Below are 17,341 nucleotides of genomic sequence, written 5' to 3'. Positions count from 1 at the left end.
CAGACTAATCTGATTTGAGTTCTTATCATGATTCAGGGTGTTTTGTTGGTGAATCTTTGCATGATGTACTTTATGTGTAGATCCTGTATTGTGACTTCATAATATTGCTTTTAAAGATCTTATGAGCAGGACTTCTGAGTCTTTAATCCAAAAGCTATTTAATCCCCAGCTTTTTTGTGTTTTATTTGTGGATGAAAATGTATTTAAAAAAAAAAATGCTTGATCTTGCTATTTCTGAATTTTGAATTTTTCACTGTTTGTTGCTTGTGATAATCTTTAAAGGTGATGTTTTTCTTTGTGTGGCATGTCAGCACCTTGCTGTCCTATGGGAGCTGCACCTGCACATTTGTTTATTTTTGGTATTCAGGGTGTGGTTTCATCAGCGGTTAAGTGGATGTAAAAATACACTGGAAAGGCATCGCATCTCTACATGATGTTCCTATCTTTTTTTCTGAGAATAACAGTCCTTATCTTTCAGTAGGACTGGTTTTCAGACTCAGCTGAAGAGCGAATCTAATAGTAAAACAAAATATTTCGAGGATATCTGGATAATAACGTAGCTTACCATACTGTCTTGAAAGACATTGAGCTGCTGGGTGAAAAGCAGGCTGGAGCACCTCTCCTATGAAGACAGGCTGAGAGAGTTGAGGTTGTTCAGCCTGGAGAAGAGAAGGCTCCGGGGAGACCCTATAACAGCCTTCCAGTACCTAAACTGGGCTTATAAGAAGGAAGGCTACAAACATTTTGTTAGGACCTGTAGTAATAGGATAAGGGTAAATGGTGTTAAATTAAAAGCTGATAGTCTCAGTGTAAGGAGGAAATTTTTTATGATTAAGTTGGTGAAGCACTGTAACAAGTTGCCTAGAGAAGTTGTAGGTGCCCCATCCTTGGAAATGTTCAAGTTCTCAAAGCTGGATGGGACTTTGAGTAACCTGATCTAGCTGAAGATGTCCCTGCTCATTGTAGGGGCCATGAGTTACTTTTAAAGGCCTTTTCCAACCCAAACCATACTGTGATTCTATGAAAGTAGATGGTCTTCAATATTCTGGAAATATTCAACATCCATACATGCTTATGATGAAACTACAATTTCATAGAAATAGTATATTTTTTCAGATTTTTAGCACTGTCAAACTGTCAACGATTGAAAAAATAAAAATCTGGAGCTTTAAATTTACTCTTATGCCTCTGAAGTGATGACTTTATTTTCCCTATCATAACTCGTTCCCTACATTCAGTTCTGCTGGCATGTATTACTGATTTCAAATTTCATTAAAGTTGTGATTATAAAAGAGGGTATTTTTTTTTTAAACTCAAGAAGCAATCTGATAACTTCCAGATGTAATTACAGTACCTCTCTATGATCAAGTAATCTTGATGATTAAAAAAACCACTTGACAAGTATTTTATTTTCACTTACAGCATCATGCAGAAGCCAAAGACAGCAAGTAAGACAGATACATTTTAACACGTAAGTAGATTCATTTAGAAATTTCAAAATGAAGAGAGAACTGTTTTTATCTGCAAACAAAGCAACATTTGTCTTGTTAATTACTGAAGATTAAATTTTGCATTCTGTAATATTTATTAGACTTTGCTTTGTATGCAGTAGAAATTGAATCAAACTTTATTGGGTTTAGTGTTGGTTTGTTTAAAGAAGTCCATCTCTCCTCTGATATGGAAATAGTTTTCATAAACAATAGCATATGAGCTACAAACGCAAAAGGTCTCTGCTTCCTATCCAAAAGAATTAACAGAATTTGTATACAGGTTTTACGAGCAAGGCCTTAGGAAGTTGATTATGTCTCAGAGAGATGAGACACTTGTATTGCTTTGAATATGTATATGACAGAATCATAGAACATTAGAAGTTGGAAGGGACCTTGAAAGATCATCTAGTTCAGCCCACCTGCCAGAGCAGGAACACCTGGACTAAATCACACAGGAATTCGTCCAGGCAGGTTTTGAATGTCTCCAGAGAATGAGACTACATCCTCCTGACTCTCATCCTTTACAAATTTATGAACATTGATAAGGTCACCTCAGTCTCCTCTTCTCCAAGCTAAACAGGCCCAGCTCTCTCAGCCTTTCCTCATGAGGAAGGTGTTCCTTAATATTCCCTTAATGTTCCTTAATGTTCCCTTAATCATCTTGGTGACCCTGCATTGGGCTCTGAAAGAGTTCTATGTCCTTCTTGAACTGAGGAGCTAGGAACTGGACACAATATTCCAGGTGCAGTCTCACCAGGGTAGAGTAGAGGGGGAGAAGGACCTGTCTTGATCTACTAACTGCACCCCTTCTAATACACCCCAGGATGCCATTGGCCTTCTTAGCCATGATGGCTCATGATCATTCTGCTGTCCACCAGAACTCCCTTGTCCCTCTCATCTGTGCTGATCTCCAACAGGCCAGTCCTCAACCTATACTGGTACCTGGAGTTGTGCTTCTCCAGATGTCAGACGCTACACTTGCGCTTGTTAAATCTCATTGAACTTCTCCCCACCCAGCTCTTCAGCCTGTCTAAGTCTTGCTGAATGGCAGCACAGCCCTCTGGCGTGTCAGCCAGACATACAAGGAAAACCATCCAGAAAAAATACCTGTGTATCTTCATTTGGTAGTACCTCCTGAATTCTAATTTGTATAAGCTAATAAATGTGCTACACTGCACATGCTTTGTGTTCAAATGTCTTATGCCTTGTGCAGAAGACAAGAAAGTGGAAATGGGCTTTGAATGGAGTACATATGGGAGCTGGTTAGAGTCAGCCATAAGCACAGTAACCATCAGTCAAGACTGAGGTTTTAAAGTTTGCATTTATGAATAATGGGATCTAGCTTTTAAGGCGTAATCATGAGCAATTTTGGTATGTGTCTAAATAGAAACCAATGAGGTATGTTAGAGACAGACAAATACCATTTATCGCTTTTAAACATATTGGGATACAGACCACCTTAATCTCTCAAGGATGAAACTTGGAAGCATCATCATTGTTTGATCATTATGAATAAATGCTTCAGAAAACTCTTGAGCTAAAAAATGATGCATAGAAAATAGGTCACTTGATTCGTAAATTGTCCTCCCATTTTTCATATATTACAATTCTTGTATTGCTAGCAAGCCCCATCATTTATATTTGCATTGTCTGTGCTATTTGCTTTTTAGTGGGCAGGATAATTAGGATGACATGCCTTTTATTTCACTATCAGAAGTAATAACCCTTTGAAAGGGGATAGGCTGCTTAGTCTTTCCAGACTAATACACTGTGCTGAAAAAGGGTACCCGTAGTCCAGACTCATATTGCAGCACTCAGTGTAGACCCCGTTTTTCCCATAATGAAAAAACTATCTACTTGAAATAATATCTAAGCTTGGTTTTCAGTAAGGATACAGGTGTTTGTACTAGGCAGTGTTAATTTTTAGTTTGATAAGGTCAGTATTCCAGTATGGCTTTTAGATAAAGGAAGCATCTGTGCACTTTATTTTGATTATTTTTTAAAAATTATTTTTTAAGCAACAGGTTTAACAACTGACATTTAAAGCCAATATTTAAAACTGGAGGTTACTGTTATTCGCCTGAAAAATATAAATCTGTCAAAATGGAAATATCTCCTGAAAAAAATAGCAATTGGTGAAATTCCTGGGGCAATACTCTGTGAAATGGAAACGATGTTTACTGCTCTGAAATAAATTTCCCCAGAAACATGTGCAAAGATTTTCAATGTCAATTAGTTGTAAAATTCTACTTAAGAGAACTTTTGGAAATCTTCTGAAATGTTCTGTGCATTAGTTTGACATGCTTTGTGTATGCTGGATTTATGTAAGGTTTTCCCTGTGTGTGACTGCTGTGCTCTTTCATGCCTGCACGGGTGCACGGTTACATGGAAACAAGAGTTCTTCCCCACTGCAAAAGGCAGTAGTGTCACTGAGGTCAGGCTAATTTGGAGGTGGTATGAGCTGTCTGCTTGTGTTGAGACGAAATTAAGTTGGATTCTCAGAAGTGGAAGACAATGGCTTGGGTTAACTTTGTCAGAAAAGCCCTTTTCATTCTAGGTGGAAGAAGCGGAATGTATAAACATGTGAAATGACATGAACAAGAGATACCACAACTTCCACCTGGGGCTCCAGCAGTTTGTGGTTGAAGATGTCATTTCGTGATGCTGTCTTAACTTTATGCTAAAAATTATTAAAATGTGAGTTATTTTAATCCTGAAGGATTAAAAGGAAAAACATTGATATATATAAAAAAAAAAGGTATTAGACTGTAAGGGAAAAAAAAAAAACCCCGCAAGGAAGTAAAAATTGGCTTCTTGGTCAGGTTGAAGATTATCCCATTCTGAGAAGCAACAGAGATTAGGTGTTGCCCAGTGAGTGATGACCGCTGCAAGAGTAGTGAGCATATTAATGTTTAGATACTGCTTGTTACACCTAGGTATCTCTTGTGTGTATTCACAAGTAAATAATTGCTGTGTACTTCTTAACTTTGTATATCTTGCTTTGTGGAGTCTCTTGTTTCCTGGTAGAAGCTGCTGAACAAAATAACCCAGAGGAGGAGTGCTATGGTGCTAAAGGCTGAAGCAGGATTAGTGCAAGTATAGGTAAGCTTGAAAATGCTCTTAGATGAGATTTTGGTCTAAATAAAAAACATAGACTTAGTTTAAAAAAAACACCCCAAAACCCCAAAAGCATACAAAACTCCTCCCCAAACAAGCAAAAAACCCCATCCCAAACTCAGACACTCTTCTAGAGTGAAATTTGACCCATAGCTTTTTAGGGGTAATAGCAGTATAGACGGGCTAACTACTATTTTCTCCTGCTAGGTGTTGGGTTTTAGGTGTTTTTTTTTAACTTCAGTAGTGCCTCAGCCTGACTAGAACATAAATGTATGGATTCTTGTGCTGGCCTAGCATAGAGCAAGGTGTAAAACAGGAAGGCATTGGTGCATGTAGAGTTGGAGATGGAGAAACCACAAAGCACTGAGAGTCAGGTCTAGAGGTAAGAAGTAATGAAAACAGACCAGGTTATTTTTACCTTGACACATGACTCTCTGGAGTGTCAGCTTTGGGGTTTTCTAAAGACAGGAACTACATCTTTGGTTGTAAATATGGCCTTCTGGGAAATAAGATTGCTTGCTTTATTATTCCTCAGTGTGGAAGAAATATTATGTTGTTATTTTTATTATTATCTTGTTTAGAAATAAGATTATATTAAGTAATATGCCTGACTCAGTATGTAATTTTACTTTCTACTGCAAGGAACTGGCTTTGCGTATTAGCTCTGCTTGAACTACAGGGAGTAGTAGAGAACAAAATGTACTCGGTGTAGTAGAAAAATGTTAACTTTGCTGCTCCATACAGAAGGCTGGGAACTGTGTAACTTCAAGTGATAGTAAGAAAAGGAAAACTGGATCAAAGAAAAGTATTTTTTTCCCAAATATATATTGACATATAATGTTCCTATTATATTCAATGATGAAATACAAAAGCAAGTATCTTTGAAGGAGGACCTAATCATCAGATGAAGAGGTGGATTTTGATATCTAGAGGAGAAAAGGGAAAATAAACTGTAGCTTCTAGATATCTTAAATACCTTTGAGTTTTCATGCAGTATTGAAGACTTACACTTGTTATCTTCCGATAATACTGTAAGAGGATGCCATACATGTGCTATATGTCAGTGTCTGTTCATAAAAAAGCGTTTCTGCTCCTTTATTTCCTCCACTCTTACTTTATTCTTTGGTGAAGACAAGCAGTAGTTAACTGAGTGCAATCTGCACTCTTCTGGCATAAAACATAACTTTTCAATTTGACTTTTGTCAGTAATGGTCAGTACTGTGATGGTTTTGAAAAATATATTAAGACTTTATTCTTAGTCAAATTAAAATGTATTTGAAAAATACGTGTTTTTTAGACACTCACCTTTGTAAATGAAGTGAAAATAAAGGAATAATATCTTGCTTAATCAGTTTAGAAATGGTGTGAGATGCATAGATTGTCATCTCCAGAGATTTTTATCTAGTGAAGTTATACCAAAGTTGAGGAAATGACCTCCCACAGAAAAATCCTTCATCTGTGGAAGACATCTGTAGATCTAAAACAAGCAAAAGATTGAAGGGATAAATCACAGCAGAAGGCTGGTGAAGAAAGCTCTTAAAGGAGAAGAAGAAAAATTAGAGGCCTTACTGAGAAGGCAGGGGTATATCTGAAAAGCAGAGAATTATTGTGATGTGCTGTAGCTAACAGAAGTACACTAAAATAAGCTGCTCCTGGGCATTTGCAGAAGAAAAGCTGCACACCATGTGAGTCTTTGATGAAGCTGTAGAGCTAACAACTACATGTAATTCCATGCATAATAATCTCAGCTACTTTCAAGAGGACAATGGTAACTTCAGAAGATGTTAGAGAAGTCATTTGAAAGACTAATGATAAATATTTTAATGGCTTAGGATATTTGCAAAATTACTCTCATTACAATGACCAAGTTTTGGGACTTAGCTAGAGCAGATGGCTTTTTCATGAGATGGTTTAAAAAACAAATTTGTGTTAGTAAATTTCAAATATAAAGGGTTTGAAAAAGTTAGTAATATAGATATATTTTTCCTGTAAAAGTGTTTAATCCTACTGAGGATTAAAATCCTACTGAGAGATTCTTCCTCTTTGCCAGGCCCAATTTAGCGATGTGAGCTTTTGTTTTCTCGACTTCTTAATTCTTGTTTTCTGTGGCTTTTTTTTGTTTTGTTTTACATTAATTGTCTTTGCTAGGCAAATAACAGCCTGCCTTGCAAGATCATGTATAAAGTTAAGAACTGTGGGGCCTGAATAGGTGGTCATTGCCATGTGTTTGAATAAACTGTTGTAAAAACATCAATGGTTGCTAGACTGATGCTCTGATGCTTATGGATAGCTTTAAGGAAGATGTGAAGCCTTATTAGGATTTTAGTGTTAGGTTTTGCCTTCAGAAGTATGTAATAGGTGCTAGCTTCATTTAAAAGTGAGTGAAATGTACTGCCTTTTTCCCCAGAAAACTATTTTATGCTGGCAAGCAGAGTAACTGAATGTAGTAACTCTTACTGTGGTCAATTAGAAATTCTAAGAATTGAGTTATGGCAAGGACAAAGGATGACTACACTGCTGTGAAAATGCAAAAGTGAGTAAGCAAAGTGCTTGTGAAGGGTCAGATGCAAATGTCCATAGATGTGAATTATTACAGAACCTTATTATTGCTATAGCCTGTGCCAAAACTTGTCTAATTTAGGCCAAATATGCATCTGCTTTTCTGCTCCTTTGGACTGTAGCTACCATGTGGTATCTTGTGCTTATTTTTGAAAACAAGTAGCTCAATTTTCATCGAGTGTCTTTACCATATAGAAGGCATCAGATTTAGACAAGAGAAACTTTCCATAATGACTGCCATTTAAAAGACGATGGTCTGGCAAAAGATTAGTCAATTGTAAATGACTAAATAAATTCTGTGGAATAATAGAACATCTTTAGGAGATCATTGTGTCCTTATCAGGATAATAAGGCAGGAATACAACTCTGTCCCATACCTGTTTGAGCTGCATTCTTTCACAGCTCTGGATGGCCAACTTATAAAAGTTGTAGTTATAGTGACAGACAGTCAGCTAAATGGTTTTAAAATATATCTACTCTTTTTCATGTGGTGCTATTACCATGACTCTTATCATGTTTCTGAAATTGCCACCTTCTGTGCTTGGTCAATAGCCGCTGTATTCGTTAAGATGCTATTACTTGGTTGCTTATGTGAATTTGGCATTGTTCTAAGAGCACCTAGATGGTGTATTCAGTGCTGGGAGCTGAAACTATCAATTTTGGATGGCCTTTAGCTGATTTTATAAACTTATTACTTGTTTGGAGGCTGAGATGATTCCAAACTTTTATTGGTAAGGCTCAATGATTTATTTTTTCTTTAATTTTCTGCTTTTCTTTCATAATTCAGAATATATTACTTCATTTTGGAACACGCTGTCATCCTATTTTACAGCAAACGGTCTTGTTTGTCGTGGTTAGATTTGTGAGTCATTCAATGGCTTCTATTTTAGGCAATTTCTCTTTTTGTATCTCCTGGATTCCTAAGTGGAGAAAGAAGATGGTGCTTATAGGACTGCAACAACAACAAAAATCCCAAGCTCTGAAGACAGAATAGCTACGGAATACTTGTAGTTGTTGTTCAGTGTAATATAGCAGCAGCATTTGGGTACCTAGCAGCAGCTGACTTACATTATGCTGCAAGAAGCAACCTATCTCCTGTTAAAGTCTAGCTTCCGCTCAGCAGAGAGGCTCACAACACAGAGGTGAGTGAATTATTCAGGGTTGCACAGCAGGTCAGAGGCAGAGCAAGAACCAGAGTAAGTTGTGGGAAGCAGCCTGATGCTGCTAGAAAGATAAGCCTCTGAACAGGGTTGGGTTTTTTTTCCCCAGAGGCATGCTACTCTGTTCTTTGATTTTGAGTGAGCTTCTACTTCAGTACGGCTAAGATTTAACCCGTTGTATTTACAAAAGAGGCTTTATGATGTAGTTCTGAAGTGCCTGTCACTGTGATATTTTGGTTCCCACATAGTTGATTCACTGGGATTTGATCTTTGTTAGGAGTGGCAATGACATTACTCATACTTTACTTGTTCATAAACTCTAAATTCACAAAGGACACTTTCTTTAAGTGGTACCAGCAAGAGTCGCAGTTGCCAACTTTCAAAGTATTTGTGAGTTGAGTTATTCTAGCTCGGCTTTCTCACAATGACACCAGAAGCTCCAGCTCTGTCAGGAACCTCAGCCCTTTCCAAGAAAAAGAGCTTTTCCTTTCATCGTCTTTATCCTTTGGAGGGTGGCTGCAGAGAAAATGCAGAGGTTTCTGCTTATGAACTGAACAGGGTTTTTGCAAATTGATGGAGGAGAAGAGCGCAGAGGAAGGTCAGAATGCTTCCCCTTTCTTCACTATCCCTCTGAGTCCAGCTTTTGCTCTTCTCTCTTTGCGTCCTCATTCAGTGATACCAGGTCTGGAAAGGGTCAGAAAGGAGCTCTGCTTTAAACAGACAGACATGTAAAGTTTCCATCAGACACCTTTCTCTTACTCTCAGCTTAGCAGAAGTAGACTGAAAAAATATTGTTCTTAAAATAAATGTAAGCAAAGCAATTACAAGTGGTAGTCATAATAGTAAAGTTAAATTTAAGGACTTCTGAACATAGCATCTCTGTGCATATAAACATATATTTCTACATTCCAAGATAGCATTGGTGTCATTGAAAATTTGGCAATAGAATCTATTACACAATGGTTTTTTAAACAGTTTCCTGATAAGTATAGACTCTGCATTTTCCTAACCACTTAGAAGAGCTCATAAATGAGACGAGACAAGAACTGTTGATACGGTTGACTGTATTTATAAATGATGATGCATTATAGCTAATTTGCTCTTAAGTGTTATTAAGCAGACTTCTGCTTTCTTTTAATCTTTTGGGAATGGTATAAGTTAAAAATTAACTTTAAAAATCAAGTTTTCTCACACATCTTTTGAGAACTACTGTGTTGGTTTTTTGTGTGTGTTTTGGTTTCTTATTTTTCTCCTTCTACTGAGATGCCAGTGTTTCAAGGATATAAAAAGGAACGGAAGCCTACCCTGAACAAAGACTACACTACAGCCATACAATATCATAGAAATTAATCTCTCTTGGATTTCTTTAGGTGATGGTTACTCAGTGCTAACCTGCAAGTATAAGTAATCTTAAAAAACCCCAAACTTTTTTCAAAAATTCTGTTCTACTATCAACCATTCTGAATCTTTTTTTTAAATTATGTTTTTAAATTGATCAGTGACTGTAGAAGCAGTACTACCACTTTTAGCAGCAACCTCAGCTCACTAAGAGTCCTCTTCCTGAGGAATTAAATGGATGAAATTTTAAAGATTACTTGTATTGCTGTTGCCAAGCTACCTTACTCCCCCGCACTTGCTGACTGGAGTCTCAAGTGCCAGTATTTCCCCCACTGCTGTTGCTGTGCAGGTGTTGATTCAGCACAGTTAGAGATTAGTGTTTGAAAGATATAGCATGAAACCATAAATTCAAGATGTGAATTGGGATAATGTTTTTTTTCGTGAAAAGTTTACTTAGGTTTTTACAAGCACTTTCTTAGGGACAAAAAATGGAATTTTCTGGCTTTATGGATACATCATTTATTGCCCCTAATTAAAAACATGTCAGTATTCTATTTGAACTACACATTCTTAAAATTTTCTCTTCCTTAATGAAGGAATGCATTTGTTTTCTTAAGTAGCCATTCAGTGCTGATCAATGCAGTTGAGATCGCCTTAGTACAATTTAGCCATTGTGCCTCAACTCAACCCTCTGTCAACTTTTACTACTTGTCTTGCAAATTGTATCATCATCTTCACAGGAACTAGCATTTATTTGATATCTATTCAGCATATAGAACAGTGGATCACAGTTTATGTGATATTGTGAATGTCACTCCTATCGTGAGTAGGAACAGAAATTCTGATACAGTATTTTATGTTGAGCCAGAAGAGAAAAAAGCTGCTTCAGTTTGACACACTTGATATTTTTTTAAAAAAAAAAGTCAAACTCCAAAGGGTTCAAATGTTTCATTCCTGGACAAGAATTTGCTCCTGGAAGGCAACAGCTAAACTTCTGGTTTACTGCTTTTATTTTCTGCATGTGAATGTGTTTGTAATGGTTGTTCTTAATGTTTTCTTAAGCCCATGATCTCACATGACCATAAAATAAACTGAGAAAACCAAACCTTTTTTGGTCTTCAGTTTCCCTGTTAGTCCTGAAATGGAGAAGCCAAGAACCTGCAAACTTTTTAGCAAAAAAGATTTCAATCTTTCTATAAACATTACTTCACTATTTTAAACCTGCTGCTCATAAAATTCCCAGTGGATTATTTTTGGACAGTTTGAGATCCAGTTTGGAACTTATTTCATGAGCAGTTAGAAACAGGTTGTGAATCGTGATATAAATATTTCCCTACTTGTTTTACCTCTGATTCAGCTGCAGAGGGTAATTAATCGTTATTAAAGAACCAGTTAAAATTTAAACCATTTTTAATTTAAGAGCAATTGGCAAAATAAAAGTTGAAATGCTTTCCGTAGGGAAAGATGTGAGAAATTTTATTTTCATAAGTTATTCTGCAGCATGTCCTAAGGACCCATTTTATGTTCTGAGGAAACTACAGACAAGCAGCAAGACTGAAAGATTATCACTGTGAGACACGTAAATGCCAGAATAAACTTACTCCATGGTTATTTTGGGGTTTGAGGTTTGGTTTTTTTTGGTTTGTTTTTAAGGAAAAAACCAACTGCAAGTGTCAGTCAGCTTTCAGAGCTACAGTTAGGAAGACTTGGTAGAATGAGTGAGTCCCATGACTGGAGTTCTGGGCTTGGAGGGCTGTGGGTTGTTTGGGAGGGATGGGTTGTACAAGGCAGGCAAAGTGGAGTTGTTGCACTACATGTAAAACAGAAGTTTGTACAGCCCTTACAGTTAACAATGACGTGGTTGAGTGACTTGATTATGTACGTGCTGAAGTTGTTACCAAATACAGCCCAAGCAAGTTATTTCTGTTTGAAGACTAGAGCCTTGAAACGGAACAGAGGTGATGTGATTTTGTACGAGGTGAGTGTTTGCCACAGGAGGGTAACATCTGTTGTGATCCAGATTTTCAAATTCCATTGCAGTGTGTATCAGCAGCTATACTGGCAGTGTGTGTACAGAATTCAAACTCTCTGAGTTTGAAAGATATTTTGTTAATAAAGTAAAAGGCTGCTGAGAGAGCGAGCCCATCCCCAGAGCTGTCTTTCCTGCTGTTCCTCTGCATGGTGGTTAGCTGACACCTTGTTCTTTATAAACTTTTCTGAACCGTAGTCTGAACCCAAATAATGTACTTGCAAATACAAGGTGCTTTCAGGAAGCATCATAACTTCACATTAAAAATAAAAACAACAAAAAACCCAATTTGCAGAATGTAAATTCTTAGTGAAATAATTTCAGCAGCTGGGAATTCTGCTATAATATCCTTTTGGAAACTGCAGTTAGGATCAGTAATGGACACAGCCACATCTTTTTAGCCTGCATCTTGATGAACGAAAACGTGTAGTGATCTAAAAAAGGTTAAGTGAGACTGAGGTGATTCTTAATGTCATGTATGTTATATCACTCTGGTCTTCATGGAACTGAAATGAGAAGCTTCTTAAAAAGGACATGCTCTTTAAAGCCTTAACACAGATCCAAATTACAGGCCTGATCTAAAGGCATTTAAAATCAATGTAAGTAGCTTTTTTTCTTTGAAGGCTTTGAATTGACTTCTTAGTCCCCTTGGTGTAATTTGAAGTAACACTTTCTACTGAAAACATCAAAACTGAGTCTGAAGCTTTCAGGCATTGACCATCCCATGGCTGGGGTTATACAGAAATTCAAACTGAAGAAACACTGATTTAAATACCAGTTTTTATTTTTATGTACAGGAGAGTAATAGTGTGTCAGGAGAGTAATAGTATGTCTTTAGTAAGTCACCTGAGATCCTAAGCAACCTAAAGTAACTTTATTTTAGTATTTAGTACTAAACAGCTAAAATTAACTAACAGCTGTTTTAAACTGAAAATGTCAGACACCCTCAGTATTCAAGGAATATATTATAGCAAGCTAAGTGGTTTGTTGATAATTTTGAAGTTAATGTTCACAATCATGATTAAAACAATTCCATTATTAGTTCCATTGTACCCATAGAAGAAAACCACAGTGCTCTCACTAAGTAAGAGAGGGACAGAAATAATTTCTCTACAGGGAGCAAGCAGAGCAATTTCTTGGACCACAGGCCACTTAATTTGGAATCCTGCCAGTTACTTAAAAAAGAAACAAATCCGTAGTGCTGTAGTGACAAAGTCTGGTTATTATTTGGTTGGGGTTTTTTTGTGGGGAATAATGTAAATAACGGAGCATCTGTCTTTTGAAGAGCTAATTAAGATTGGAGGTTGCATGATTAAATTGAGTTACTTTAAAACCTCAAACGCCTGTTCTTAGTTTCTGCTATGATGTATGGTGTCACTCAGAGCAAACACAAAGAATTTCAACATAGCCTCACAATGCCTACGTTATGACATTGCATTGAAGACAGATTTTTTTAATAGCTAAAATGTGAGGATTTCTCTACCATGAACACTTGTTTCAGAGTCAGATTACTTTGATTTAAACATGTGCTGCCTTCTCACAATCCAAAGAATTCTTGATGGGTTTTTTTTTGGTCAGCAGATTTTGTCCAAAGCAGGTATGTATTCTATACTAGACTAGTAAATTAAAAAAATAAAGTGATGGAAAAATAATCAAAATATAGTTTTCTGAGAGACAAAAAACTAAGCTTTCGTGTAACAGTATGGTGAAGAAAATGAAAAATGTAAGAATGAGATCCATGACAGATGCTCCCTTCAACTGGAACCCATGCATTCTCCCCATCCTGTGTCACTGTCCAGACCTAGGGACCTGCTGAGGTACTCCATGACTCCTGGTCCAGGCTTACCACATGAGGAATCTATTGTGCATGGGACAATTTATTTTTCCATGTTTTGTTTTGACATAGTGTTCATACGTGGCAACAGTGAAGACTGGAGCTGAGAACTGAGAAATATTATCAGGTCCCCTCATTAGTTGTGCTGTTATAGTACATTGCTTGTGTCTGATTTTGAATTTATTAGGTAGAATAGTACTCCTTATGCTCAGCAAAATCTGGCAAGGAAGTTTCATATTTTATATTTAATCTGGCTACTTAACAGAGCTTGCTCACCACAATAAATCCAATTAAAAAATTTACATTTTTTGCTGTTGCATAAAATAGTCACGTCAGGCTGCGCTCAGCTCAAGGGACGTGGTCTGAAATAAGAAGTAGAAAAGGGGAGAGACTTTCTTACTACTAGTTTTGTCACTCAGGTTGTGTTCAGCAGTTATAGTGCTAAAACATGGTGTCAGATACAGGACTAAAACTGGACTCAGATAAGGAAGCAATAAATAATATGAGGTTTTTTCATACCAAATCTTTTTCCTTATTCTGCTCTTACTGCATTGGTGAACTGATGAACAACTGCCAAGTCTTGGGAAGAACAAAGGTGCTCTTAAAGAACAAAGGCTTCTTTTTATTGACTGACTCTTGGCATCATGGAAAATCATATGTTAAGATTACAGATGAAAAAAGCTCAGTGATTCTTCATTGGATGTCTTTATATAATGTGACTTAGTTTTGCTGCACAATTGAGCTGTCATATTAGTAATCTTTTTTTTTTTTCTCTTCACCTTTCAAGTTACTGTTAAAATATCAGGCTGGGAAAATTGAAATATTGTAGAATGGCAAGTCCTGATGGTTCTGATGACTGATAATTAGAGTCTCCTTCAGCCTCTACACTTCTACTTTTCAAATTCTCCATGACCTGTTTTGTTAGAATTTTCCTTGTAGAACTGAGGTAGTCTTGGGAGACTTTATGTACTATGCTTTTTCAGTAAAGTAAATGCTTGTTTATTCTAGTTTTATGAATTTGAGGGAATGCAATAGCACTAGGGATATGAAGTACACCATGCATGATAAATATTTTTTACCACACTACATGGATTAGTGACTTAATTAGCTAAAAAGTTTATAGACAACCAGATTTTCTGCTTTGCCACACAGCTCAATCAACATAAAAATGTTTTGTTACCATGGTAAGATAAACCTATTGGTTAGCCCATTTAAACCTTAAGAGTTTAAATGAATAATAATGGTATAGATTTTTTTTTTATATAACATAATAATTGTGTTATAGAGAATCATTTCCAGAAAAAAAATAATAAATTAGAAAACGTAATTGGAAAATAAGTGAAATAGTCTAACAAGTTCAGAAATATTTCCGGAATCTTGCAAGACCCTCACTTTTCCTTAATAAGTCTCTGTTCTGTTTATCTGCATACTGACTGTACAGAATTCTTTTATCTTGCCTTCCTGCAGTAAGTTTTTCAGTTGGATAGTTCAAACTTTTCAAGTTTAGCAGCAGTAATCTTCAAGGAGATTCTTATTTTAGTTATGATGACTGTAGATGCAATCAAGGTCCCTGAAACAAAAAAGTCACAGTCAAATATTTAAGTCAAAAGTGCTGCATGGACTATACTTTCTCAGGATTATGTATATCTGTTTTGCTCATGGAGTTTCTTAATAACTCCTTTATGTATTCTGTAGCCGTTAAATTATTTTGTCAATAATATTGATAATAAGGATAACTAATATATCAAAATGTTAATAAGATCCATTTCAAAAACCCCCTAAAAATCCCACAAAACCAATTTTGCCCACTCTCCTTCCCTGCTTCTTCCAATCTCTAAACCTAAATGAAAAAACAATCCAAGAGGTTCAGGAATTAGTTTCCTTTTGTGATTCTGTGCTAATGGCCAGGCAGAGTGTTACACTGCGTACAGAGCACCTCTGCAGAGTTCCTTGTGCATTTCAGAACACTACCTGCTATCACAGGGATGAATGGGACCAGCACAAGACAGTAGAGAATCTTTCTATGCACATATCCCAGCTGGTCCGATGTTCTGGCATTCAGACTTTAATGTCATCTGATAGTACATTTTGCTCATAAAGAAGAATGCTCCAGATATTTTCTTTTGCTGACTTAATTCTTCTGAATTATTGCAGTACAGCATTTGACACATCTCAATAAATGGAGTAAGGAGCACAAACATTACCTAGACAATGCAAAAAAAGTGATTGTATTTTCATCTCACTTAATGGGGGGAAAAGTGTACCTTCTAATGTAATAATGTCCTGCCACTAAGAAGTCTATGCTTAGAGCTGGCCATCAGCCAAAAAAAATTAAAGGGGTTAATATAGGATAGGTCAAATGTTTTCTTTATGTGATTAAAATAACGCTGCAATGCAAGCACACCAAATTTCCCCAATGGACTTAAAATTAGCAAAGGAAATGGTAGCTACAAACCCTCTGCATTTTCAAACGGCTCTGGAGGAAATGCTTTCTTCACTGGGAGAAGTAATTGCCCAATCTGAATTGAGTTTATTATGTGATACAGAGGCTAGGATAATAGATTGAGTTACTGAATAAGGTAAATGGAAGGATTACTTATCTTGAAGCTGGAATGGAGAGTGGAGTTGTTGATGGAATTGTGACAGGGATTGCTAGCAGGATTTAATAGAGCTTCTCAGAGGAGAAGCAAGGCAAAAGAAAAATTTCCTATATTAGTCATTGTTATAATATGCCTGTCTTCCCAAGAGGAAATCTGGAAAGAAAGCAATGATTATAGAAGTCTTAGGACTTTTTCCTTGAGATGGCTGATCAGTAAAGCCAGGTACTTGCAATTCTTTCCAAATGTGGGGGGCTTAAAAGAGGTAGTAGAAAGTACATCTGAATCCAGATATGTGGGTGGTAATCTTAAGAAAGTAGCAGCAAATTATGATACTATTATAAGAAGAAAAAATGTTAGTAAACCACAACTTCTCCAGCTTATTCTTAACTAGAGGAGTAGCTCTGGCCATGCTTTGTTTATGAAGAGAAAGGGCACTTGAAGTCAAAGTATGTGGATGTCTTAATTTTTTTTCTAGACTGTCTACAAGGGTGGTAGGTCTCATTACAGCCTGTGATGTTCTTGATAATGTTTAATGAAAAGTCCAAAGATCTCAAAATACAAGTAAGTGCTAATAGTTAGGAAAGGAGATACGAAAACTGCATGTCATTTTTCCTTAGTTAGGATTTTGTTGGTATGAACAACCTACAACAGTTCTGTAAAAAATCCCCAGAACTGTATCCCTGCAACGCAAACCTGATGATAATCTAAATGTGTAATTTTGCTAGTAAGTCATGTTTTCCATTGCAAAAATTTGCAGCCAAAAATCCTGGGATGAGGAAGGTAGGGAGGAGAGTAATTGACAACCCTCATTATTGATGAAGAATTAGAGACAAAACTCTTTTGGCAGCCATCACAGTTCTCAGAGATTCACCCAGTGCTCAGTCTCACCGGTGACAATCTTCCCAGGCCAACTGGGAAGCATAAATTTAAAGACAACTGACCTCAGATTTATCTGTACTGCCAAGATGGCTAGTGTTCATTTGAGGGTCCTGGTCTCATGAACATCTGCGTTGTATTTATGCTTAGTCATTCCTCCAGGAGTGAACCAAATGCTTATTTTTGAGATAAAGCTGCAGTAACTTGTCTTGACATGATAGGGTACTGCAAGGTCTGTCCCTGACAGACAGTGCATTCATGCTTTCCTTGGACCAGAAAAGCTTCCTACTTGAAATGTGACATCATCATTTCCTCCAGCATGTAGTCCTTCCTCAGAA

Source organism: Gallinula chloropus, assembly GCF_964237585.1.
Source record: "Gallinula chloropus genome assembly, chromosome: 4".
Lineage (NCBI taxonomy): Eukaryota > Metazoa > Chordata > Aves > Gruiformes > Rallidae > Gallinula > Gallinula chloropus.
Note: the sequence above shows the minus strand (reverse complement) of the source record.